Source organism: Carettochelys insculpta, chromosome 1 (genome assembly GCF_033958435.1).
Source record: "Carettochelys insculpta isolate YL-2023 chromosome 1, ASM3395843v1, whole genome shotgun sequence".
Taxonomy (NCBI): Eukaryota; Metazoa; Chordata; order Testudines; family Carettochelyidae; genus Carettochelys; species Carettochelys insculpta.
Genome location: NC_134137.1, coordinates 232,100,043 through 232,110,693, shown reverse-complemented (window position 1 = coordinate 232,110,693; position 10,651 = coordinate 232,100,043). Strand labels below are relative to the sequence as shown.

Genomic DNA, 10,651 nt, shown 5'->3' with positions numbered 1-10,651 from the left:
TCATCTTCCCACATTGCATTGCCCTCATTCCCCTCCCGTGGAAAACAAATGGCCATGTTTTTTTTCAAAAGGAAAGAAGGAATAGTTGGGAATCCCAGGAGTAAGAAAACCAAATAGGCTGGCTTCAGAGGTGACTGAACCATGTAAACTGGTCGGTCAGCTGCTTGTCCGCCCCTTGAAAGAACACCTTCCATTTGAACTAATGGACAGTATTCCATTTAGGTACAACTTCTGCCTAATCAGCCAACTAGCCTGCCCGGTAACTGTCATACCCACACGTCACAAGGAGTACATGTTCTGGGATCAAGTGACTATGATGTCAACTAAGTGACTATGCCAAGTCAACTAGTCCCTCAGCTGCTCGCCCCCCTTTCAATCCATAATTGGGCAGGATGGTGAAGTAGCTGAAAAGGAGACACACATTACTGAGACTGTCACATTAGGCCCACTGGCAAAGTGTTTACATAAGAGAGAAAATGATATAGCAAGTGAGAACTATTTAAAACATTCATCTTCTCTAAAAGATGTCCCGGAAGAACCTCTGCTGAGGTCATTTTGGAACAAAACACACTAACATAGAAGATCGCTTGAGATATAATAAGGTGGGGGTGGAAGCCCCAAATATCATGGACTCCGGGGGTTACGCCCCCCGGCATACATTGATGAGTGGGGGTGGAAGCTGAGAGACCAGCTGACTCAGCCCCCTGGCTCGTGTTGCCCAGAAGGGGCCAGCCAGCCCCTGACAATATTTGCTGCTGGGGGGACTCAGCCCCCCAACTGCTGTAAGTTCTGGGGAGCCAGGTGCTGAGGGACCAGTTGACATGGTCCCTTCACCTGGTTTCTGCCAGTGCCACCCCTCTATACTCATGTTGCCCGTGAGGGGCCATCCAGTCTCTGACAAACTCTGCTGCCGGGGGAGCAAAGAGCAAGCTTCCCAGCTTGTGTTGCCTATGAGGGGCCATCCAGCCTCAGAAAATATCTGTCCCTGGGGGAACAAAGAGCCCCCCACCAGTGCTTGGTGAGCCTCTGCAAACAGAACCCTTCACCCAAACCCCCCTCAGGCCAGGACATGCTGCGGTCTGAACTGACGTCGCGTGGTGTAGTGGGGAGGGGGCTAGCCACACAATATGGAGTTGTGTAGTCTAGCCCACCATCTGCATGGTGCCCGTGGGGGGTGCTGCTCTGTAGGTATGTGAATTGCAGAAAATAACTTTGTCAGCTCCTCCTGCAACATGACCTGCATGCTGGCCCCCACCAGCTCAGCCCAACCGCCACATGGTGTGGTGGGCTGGGAGCCGGCCTGGCAGCCGAATGGTGCTGAGCGTGGGCAGCCATGTGGTCCATTGGGAGCTAGTGCTTGTAGGTGCCCAATGTCATCATCAGCCCAGCGTGCAATGCACCCACCACCCTTGCTACTGGAAAACAAAGGGCTGGTCAAAGGAATTTTATGGCATTTTTGGGGCACTTTTCAAGAAAGCCTTCCTCTGACTCATGAGTTACACTGCTGCACAGTGCTATCATGAATACGGAAGAGCTTATAGCCGTTCCACAGTGCGTAATGCCCAGTTCCTGATCTGTTGTGCAGCACTTTATTGTTGAAAGTGAGAGGGATGATATTACAGATGCAGATGTATTGGATGATGATATGGAGGAACTGGAGAACAGGAATGCAGAGTTGCTGGCTACCCTGGATGCATTGCTTACAGTGGAGTGCCATTTCTCAAGATGTGAAACTAGCACACCCTGGTGGGACCACATTATTTTAGAGGTATGGGATGACCAGCAGTGGCTGCAGAACTTCCCCATGTGCAAGGCCACTCTCATGGAACCTTGTGACTTGCTGTCCCCTACCCTGAAGTACAGCAATACCAAAATGAGACCTGCTTTAGCAGTTCACAAGTGAGTGGCCATTGCTCTTTGGAAGTTTGCAGTGCCTGACAGCTACTGGTCAATGGGAAATCAATTTGGGGTAGGCAGATCCACTGTAGGGACCATGATGATGCAGGTAGCCAATGCAATCTGTTACCATCTGATGAAGAAGTCTGTGATTCTGGGAAATGTGCAACACATAGTGAACAGCTTTGCTGATGTTGTGTTTCCTAACTATGGTGAGGCAATAGATTGGACTCACATCCCCATCCTGGCCCTGGACCACCTAGACTCTGCGTACATAAATCTCAAGGGGTACTTTTCAGTGGTGTTGCAGGCTGTGGTACAACACAAAGGTCATTTCACTGTCATCTACATGGGATGGTCGGGAAAGATCCACGATGTGAACATCTTTAGAAATTCTGGTGTGTACAGAAAGCTCCAGGATGGAACTTTCTTCCCTAATCAGAAAATCGAGATTGGCAATGTGGAGGTGCCCCCGTGCTTATTGCCTGCTCCCTTGGCTCATGAAACCATACCACTGGCACCCTGGACAGGGGCCAGGAGCACTTCAACTATAGACTGATCAAGTGCAGAATGATGGTGGAATGTACCTTTGGCCATTTAAGGGCCAGGTTCCATTGCCTTTTGATCCATTTGGACCTTTCCCAAATCAGCATCCCCACTGTGGTTGCAGCATTTTGTATTCTGCATAACATTTGTGAATCAAAGGGGAAAAATTTCATGCCAGACTGGGTTGGTAAGGCAGATACTATGAATAGGTCCTATGCGCAGCCAGACACAAGGGCATTTCTGAATGCACATGCAGAACCAACAGCAATCACAGAGACTCTGAAAAAGAGATTTATGAATGAGCACACAGCTGCTTCTAACTATTATGACATCAACCGCACAATGCTGTGTGCTTGACCTTTCTGAAAGCACATCCAAATGTAACCCACAACATGTGAACTAATAAACAAAACTATTTAAAAAAAAAAAGGTAAAGAGGTAGTGAGGAAAAGAAAGGGAAAAGCAAAAGGTATCACATGTGGTGGAATGTGAGCCTTTTGCATTGGGGAGAGGTCAGAGTGGTGGAGTGGGACCTTGTGTTCGTCCTCCCTTCACAGCTGGGGACCCCTGTGATGGTGGGGTGAGGCATATCGAGGGGAGGCAGGCAACAGGGTGTTGATTCCACGTCTACGTAATTAGTCCTGCATTGGTAGGCATCCCTCTGCGGCTCCAGCGTGGAATGTAGGATCTCGGTTTTCTCTGTAACAGCTGTCAGGAGCTCTTGCAAGTCTTTGCTCCTGACTGGAGCACATTTTGTCACCACTGCTGTGTCCACCTTAGGTTATCAGTGGCTCTGGCTTGCTCCCTGTCCGCCTCTTCTAGTGATTGCAAGATGAGGTCCTGCTTGGATCTCTTCTTCCTCCTCATCATAGCAACCCAGTCTCCCCCATATATAAGCTGCCTGTGGAAGACAGCAAAGGTCAAAATGTAGCTACATATATTAAATATGACACAAAGGCTATGTCTGGACACTAGTCCAAAACTTCAAAATGGCCATTTCGAAGATTACTATTGAAGCGCTGAAATACATATTCAGCACCTCATTAGCATACGGGCAGCCGCGGCACTTCAAAATTGCCGCAGCTCGTCCAGAGGGGGGTCCTTTTCAAAAGGACCCCACCAACTTTGAAATCCCCTTATTCCTATCAGCAGATAGGAATAAGGGGATTTTGAAGTTCCCAGGGTCCTTTCGAAAAGGACCCCCGTCTGGACGAGCCACAGCAATTTCGATGTGCCGCGGCCGCTCACATGCTAATGAGGTGCTGAATATGTATTTCAGCGCTTCATTAGTAATCTGCGAAGTTTTGGGCTAGTGTAGACACAGCCAAAGTGATTATAGACCATAAAATGAATGGCTCTCTGTTTTAAAATCATACTGTTGATTTACAAGGCCACTTTTTGCTTCTTAGAGGTAATATTGAAGCATCTGTGCAGAGCAGAAGCTATTTATCCAGACAGTTTTACCGCAGATGTGGTAAGGTTTTGTGGGCTTATGGATGGGAACTATAAAGTGTGCAAAAAAAGTTTCTTGGTGGCTCCTCATCAATCTTGTACCAAGGAAACGCCACTTAAAGCTGGGAAAGCCTGCACTGGCCTTGCCGGTGTCCAAGAGCAGGGTCTGCACAGCTCATCAGCTGCATGGTGTGGGGGAGGGTTTGATTCCACCCGCTGCATGGTGGGCTGCGGGGGCGGGGGTCATCCCTGGAAACTGAAAAATGTGCTAAAATGTTTCTCAGTGGCTCCTCATCAATCCTGTACAGGAGAAAAGACAGAAGCATGGTGGGAGGGGAGAAGAGCAGGAGAGCCTGCCAGCTGCATGTAGGGTGGCAATGGAGAGCCCACCAGCCACATGGTGCAGCAAGGCAGTCCTCAGAAACTGAAAGGCAAGGGAGCAGTACAAAAAACTCAAATAAAAATTCTTGTTCTTCTTGTGGGTTGCAAAAAGAGACATGCGCTTCCTAAGAATAACTGAGACTGATAAAGAAAATATGCTCTTACTGTGTGAGCATAAGGCTGGAAATTTTGCCAAAATGTGTGGTGCCACAATATGAGATAACTTCATGGTTGCCTGGCATGGCAAGGTGGTGTATTGTGGAAGTGGCAAAAAGTCAGGCCTCCGCAAAATCCCCATGCAAAAAATAAAAGAATGCCTGGATGAGACTTTTATGGAGATCTCCAAAGAGGATAAGCGCTCCACCCCCAGAAATACTAACAAGCTCTTCTAAAAAGAGGGGCATTGAGCCACCATGCACACCTGAATATCAACCCACTTGTAGCAGTGCAAAAAAAATGTGCTCCACAAAAGTAAACCCCTACGCCAAACTCAACCCGCTTGTAGCATTACAAAAAGTAGTCACCAGAAGAGCTCCACTCAGCACCATTGCTGGACACTATACCTTTGGGTGTCAGTGAGGGGGATACTGGCTCGACGTCCGGTGCAAAGAGCTCCGGGCTGTTAGGATCAGCTTCCACGGGTGCCAGCTGAACATCGGCAGCCTCTTGCTCCCCATCTCGGCTCATACCAGAGTCCTCAAAACAGTCTCCTGAAGAGTCCCTGTTAGCTTCGGGAACTGTGATTGGGTCACTCCCAAGAATTCTGTCCAGGTGCTTGTAGTATCGGCTCATCTTGGGAGATGATCCTGATCACCCGTTGGCTTCCTGGACTTTACGGTAGCTCTGCCAGACCTCCTTTACTTTCATCTGGCATTGCTCAGTGTCCCAGCTGTACCCTTTAGCAATCGTGCCGTCTGAAATTTCCTCGTAAATGGTGGCACTCCACTTGCACATACTCGCAGTCTGCTCATTACCAGTTCTTCTCCTCACACTGAAATGAGATCCAGGATCTCGTTGTGAGTCCATGCTGGAGCTCTTTTGTGACCCTGAGAACTCACATCCAGAGAAGAACAGTGAGTGCTCATGCTGGATGGATGCGATGGATGGATGCAAGAGATGGCTGAGATGTGCTATCCATGCTGGTGATAAAGAAAATGAATTCACATTCCTGATACTATTCATATTCAAAATTGCAAGCTTCCTGTGCACCTGGACAGCATCAGAGTTGAAAGCAGCCAGAATGGACAACTGTGGGACATCGTGGGATTCACGTGAGGCTCCTCTGGAGGCCAAAAAAACCAGTTTAAACTGAAGCTGTTTCCACATTACCTTTAATCTGAATGCTTGCATTGTGCACTTGCTCAGGCTGTAGTTGGGTGTCATGTCGCTGTCTGGTCGTTCATAAAGCTGTTTTACAAAGCTTCCCTGATTAGCTGTGCCCCTTGCTGTGCTCTCCTTATTACCCTGGTGTCTGGCTGCTCGTAATTATTGCCCAGGTGATCTGCCTATGCCCTCCAGCCTAGCACAAAACTTTCCCCTTACTATGATATGTTAGGAAGCATGCAGCAGGCTGCCACCACGAGGAGAATGTTGTTTTTGTTGATGTCGAGCTGAGTCAGGAGGCTCCTGAATCTGGCTTTTAAATGGCCAAATGCACATTCTACTACCATTCTGCTCAGCCTGTGGTTGAACTGCTATTTACTATGGTCCGGGCTGCATGTGTATAGCTTCATGAGCTAAGGGAGCAAGAGGTAAGATAGATCTCCCAGGATTACTGTTGGCAGCTCCACATCTCCAATGGTGATTGTCTGGTCTGGTAAGAAAGTTCCATTCTGCAGCTTTCTGAACAGACCAGAATTCCTAAAGATGTACACGTCATGCACCTTTCCTGCCCATCCCACGCTGATGTCAGTGAAACAACCCTTGGGATCCACCAGTGCCTGCAACACCATGGAAAGCACCCCCTTGTGATTTATGTACCCTGTGGCAAGGTGATCTGGTGCCAAGATAGGGAGGTGCATTCTATCTATTGCCCTGCTGCAGTTAGGGAACCACATTGCAGCTAAACCATCCTCTATGTCCTGCACATTTCCAAGAGTTACTGTCCTTCATAGCAGAAGGGTATAGATTGCCGTGGCTGCTTGGCTCACAGAGGCCTCCACTGTAGATCTGTCCACTCCAAATTGATTGCCCACTGTCCAGTAGCTGTCTGGTATTGCAAACTTCCACAGAGCTATTGCCACTCACTTCTGAACTGTCAGAGCAGGTCTCATTCTGATAGTGCAGTGCTTCAGGGCAGGGGAAAGCAATTTGCAAAGTTCCATGAAAGTGGCCTAATGCACGCAGATGTTTTATAGACACTGCTGATCATCCCATACCTACAGGGCAATGCAGTCCCACCATTCTGAGCTTGCTTCCTAGCACCAGAACACTGTGCACAAAGCATCAATTACAGCCAGCATCTCTTCATTCCTCTCTTCCATTGTTTCACATTCATATATGTCCACGTCCTCCTCAGCGTCTTCATCACTCTGAAGGCCGCTCAGACTCTGCACATACCACAGCACAATGCGTGAGGTGCTCATAATTCTTGCCACAACAGTCTGGATGGGTTCCATGCTAACCTTGCAATGTCATCTGCATAGATAGCCAATGGAAAAAAAGGGGGGCAAAAACACTTTTTGACGTTGCTTTCCAGTGGGAAGAAGAGGAGATAAATGCACTATGGGAGGCTGACAACACATGCCCAGAATCACACGTGACAGTTTTTTTGTCCTGTCAAAGACTGGGAGCTGAACCACAATGCAAAGGGGCAGCAGGAACTATGGGAAAGGTATTCATGGTGTGTTGCTGACAAAGTCGAAGCTGCCAAACCTAATGGGGATGTAATCCTTTGACTTCCTGTGCCCGTGTGGATGGCACCTTCAACTTAACAGAATCCAGTGATAAAAATTGACCTTTATAAATTTAACCTAATTTCCTAGTGTAGGTGTACCCTGAGCTGGGTCTCCATTAATAAGCACTTCCATAGAGCTTCACTGTGCAAGTCATACACAACCTATCACATAAGGCTTCATTTACCTAAAATTCTAAAATTCACAGTGTTCCTCAAGCTTTTTCAAAGTTGTTACAAATTGCATAACTGTTTTGCCTTCCTATTGGTCTATTTTATGGAACCATTCTGCAGTTACCAATGGTTTTAGAGCAGAATCTGACCCCAGGAATTCTACAATTTCAGTGTAAGGATTAGTGTCCAATTTAACAGGGTGCAGTAAACTGTGTAGCAGGGAGAATGTTAGCCCTTATAACACTTAAGAATATTGGCACCGTCTTCTCTTCCTTAATGCCATTTGCAATAATAAAAGCTCAAAATGCTCATTATGTATCTGCCATTGCTCTACAGTTGCCTAACAAGATCCCAGTGGCCGTGTTCAGATATTTAAGTGACATAATGTTTGTTTCCTGTTTTGAAAATAAAAGGAAAATATATGTAGTTTATGCAAATAATTACATTTTTGGAAAATGAATGAAAAAAGAGGCTTGTATTAATAAAAGTCTGAGAGTGAGTCAAAAATTACATACAGCTTATTCGTAGACAACATTTACAGTCTGTTTTGCTAGGATAAATAAAGGGGGTAGGCAAGGGCCAGAGTGTGGGAGAGCTAACAGTACAGGGTGGATGGCGTAGGAGTGAAAGCAGGGGTCTGGAGAGCTGTGGTTGGGGTGGGGGTTGGAGGGTGCTGCAGTGAGGGCATGGGGGACAGGCAAAGGGGAGAGGGCTTGTGTGGTGGGACTGAGGGGTGGGGTGGAGAGGTGAGGGCAGGAGTTTGGGGATGTGGTGCTCAGGACAGGGAGTTGGGGGAGTGCTGGAGTGAGCGCAGGGACGTAGGTTTGGTGTCAGTGGGAAGGGGTCCAGATAGGAGATGGGGGTTTCGGTGTACGGGTAGCGTAGGGCAGGGATGGAGAGGGGTACACTGAGGGCAGGGCCCAGGAGACTGAGGGTTTGGTAGGGGGGCTTAGAAGTGGTGTTGGATGGGGGGGTGGGACTGGGGCTGTGGGTGTAGGAGCACAGGGTGAGGGCAGGGGGCTTAGTGGAAGGGGTGAGGTTAGGAAGGCAAGGGGTGGGGGTGAAGGCAGAGTGTTTGGTGGTGGGGGAGGGTCAGGGCAGAGGGTGGGGCTGCAGACATCACAGAAGGGGTGGTGTTGGGTGAATTCTGGGCAAGGGGTGGAAGGTAGTGGAGTGAGGGCAGTGGACAGGGCGTGGGGGCAGAGAGTTGGATGTGTGGAGGCAGGGCAGGGCAGCGCAGGGTTGGGGGAGTCTCAACAGGGGGTTGGTGGTCTCAGGGGCCTTACTGGGGTAACAACAGCAGCGAAGGTGGAGCTGGTCTGGTGGGAGGGGGGGCTGTGCTGCTCAGCCCTGGCATCTCCTCATGGGACTCCGGGTCATGGTTCCTGACCCCAGTGGCTCTGGAGGGAGAGGTGCCTGTCCACACTCCGTGGGAGGCTGGGATTGGGCTCCTTGCTTGGGTACTCGGGAATGGGAACTTGGGGGTAGGTCTGGAACTGTGGCATCTTTCCCTGGTCCCAGCAAGAGTGTCAGGGGCAGGGGAGGGGGCTGTGGTTGTCTTCAGGTCTGCAGAAAGAGGCTGAGGGGCAGGAGCACCATGCCCACGGCTCTCTTCCCGAGCCCTGATGTAGCAGTGGGGGCTCTTTGCCCCAGCCCCAGCACAGTGGCAGTGGGGTGGGGGAGGCTCTTTTCCCTGGCTCTGGCACAGCAGTAGTGTGTGTAGCAGGTACAGGTAGTGCCACAGCTCTTTTCCACAGTCCTGGCGCAGCAGTAGCAGCAGGGGGAGCCAGGCCTGGGGCTATGCCTTTTTCCCCCGGCACAGAGGCAGTGAGACAGGGCGCAGGTCTGTGCCTTTTCTTCCCCCAGTCCCAGCAGAGCAGCAGAAGCGGGGGGCTGTTTTCCCCAGCCCCATGGGTGGGAGGCGAGGCTGGCCTGAGAGCACTGCGGTTTTCCTGGCCCCACCATGAGCTTGGGTTGGGGCAGGGCCAGAGCGTCTCGGCGGATGCTAGCTGTGTGGTGGCAGCGGGCGGAGCAGCAGGGCTCCCTGCGCACGGTGCTGTGCCTGAGTGCCCGGCAGGAGTTGGGGTCATGGGGCACTTACCTCTTGTGGCAGGGTGCAGAGCCCTGGCTCCCGGAGGCCACTGTTTCCATCCTGCGGCTCCCCCTAGTGGTCGCTTCGCCGTATGGCTGTTCCCTGCACTCACTGCCCCCAGTGGCCAGTCTGAAGCATGTCCTCCCTTCCTGTTCGTGCCCGTCCCTTTCCACGGGCTGGGAAATTGACCCTGGTATAAGGTAGGTAAGAGGAAGCTGCATACCAAAGTTTGTGGCCGTAGCGCTTATGGTTTAAGAGGAATTCTTGAACAAACATACCACCTACAGACAGACAGATGCGCTCTAAAAGATACAGTTTTCCCAGCCTCAGGGCTTCACGCCAGTCAGAACAAAGCAGACCCTGGTTTTGGTTTCAGTTTCCTACCTGAGTAAAACAGTCAGTTCTCACCCCCACCCCTTCAGAACAGCCACAAGGTTTGTTTTCTTATACGGACGTCTGTGTTGGCGACAGCACAGGAATCCCGTCCTTGTCACCACTTTGTAATATTGTTTGGAGTCACCAAGTTTAGGAAGAAATCACTGAAACACAGAGAACTGCTTTTCCATGTATTTCATCCCACCCTGCAAACTAGAGCCAATCAAACTAGCTGAGCTAACCCTGTGATCTAACTCCGTTAGGCTATGTCTATATTAGTGATTTATTGACAGATGTTTTTGTCAGATATCTTGCGACAAAACTTCTGTCAACAGATTGTGTCCAGACAGCAAAGCAGATCAAAAGAGCGATTCAGACTGCCTGGCTGTTCTACCAGAAAACCACCAACCAGAAGCACAGCAGATAGGGTCACAGGCTACCATTTCCTTCCAGGAGCTCCAGCGAGACACACCCTTAAAGGGACCCCCCCACCCCCGCCACCCATTCCCTGCCTTGCTCCAGGCGTGCTTCCCTTCTGAAGGGAGATCACAGCTAGATCTGGGCTTCAGCTCTTTCTTGGGGAGACAGCTCATTCCAGGGAGCCAGGGTGCCGGAGCAACCTCCAGGCTTGTGCTGGCCCCACATAGAAATACTTCAGCGTTTGCTGCACCTCCTGATGGCTGTCCTCTTCTTCACGGCAGGTGAGCCCAACACCGCCTGCAAGGACCTTGCCGTGGCTGCACGATGGTCATACATGCACCCCCCGCCCCCGCCGCACAGGCAGATCTGGAGGCACCGCACCAGTACCAACTGGTGGGAGCAGCTGGTCGTAGAGCAGTGGG

The 10,651-nt window shown here is 50.3% G+C and overlaps 1 long non-coding RNA gene across 1 annotated transcript; it reads right to left on the bottom strand.

Moving 5' to 3' along the window:
- Positions 1–2,430: 2,430 nt before the first annotated feature.
- Positions 2,431–10,249, bottom strand: LOC142007089 (uncharacterized). The gene is made up of 3 exons (XR_012643891.1): positions 9,444–10,249; positions 4,839–6,912; positions 2,431–3,343 (listed from the first exon to the last, which is right to left on the bottom strand). It is a non-coding gene; the product is annotated as an uncharacterized LOC142007089 (long non-coding RNA).
- Positions 10,250–10,651: the final 402 nt, after the last annotated feature.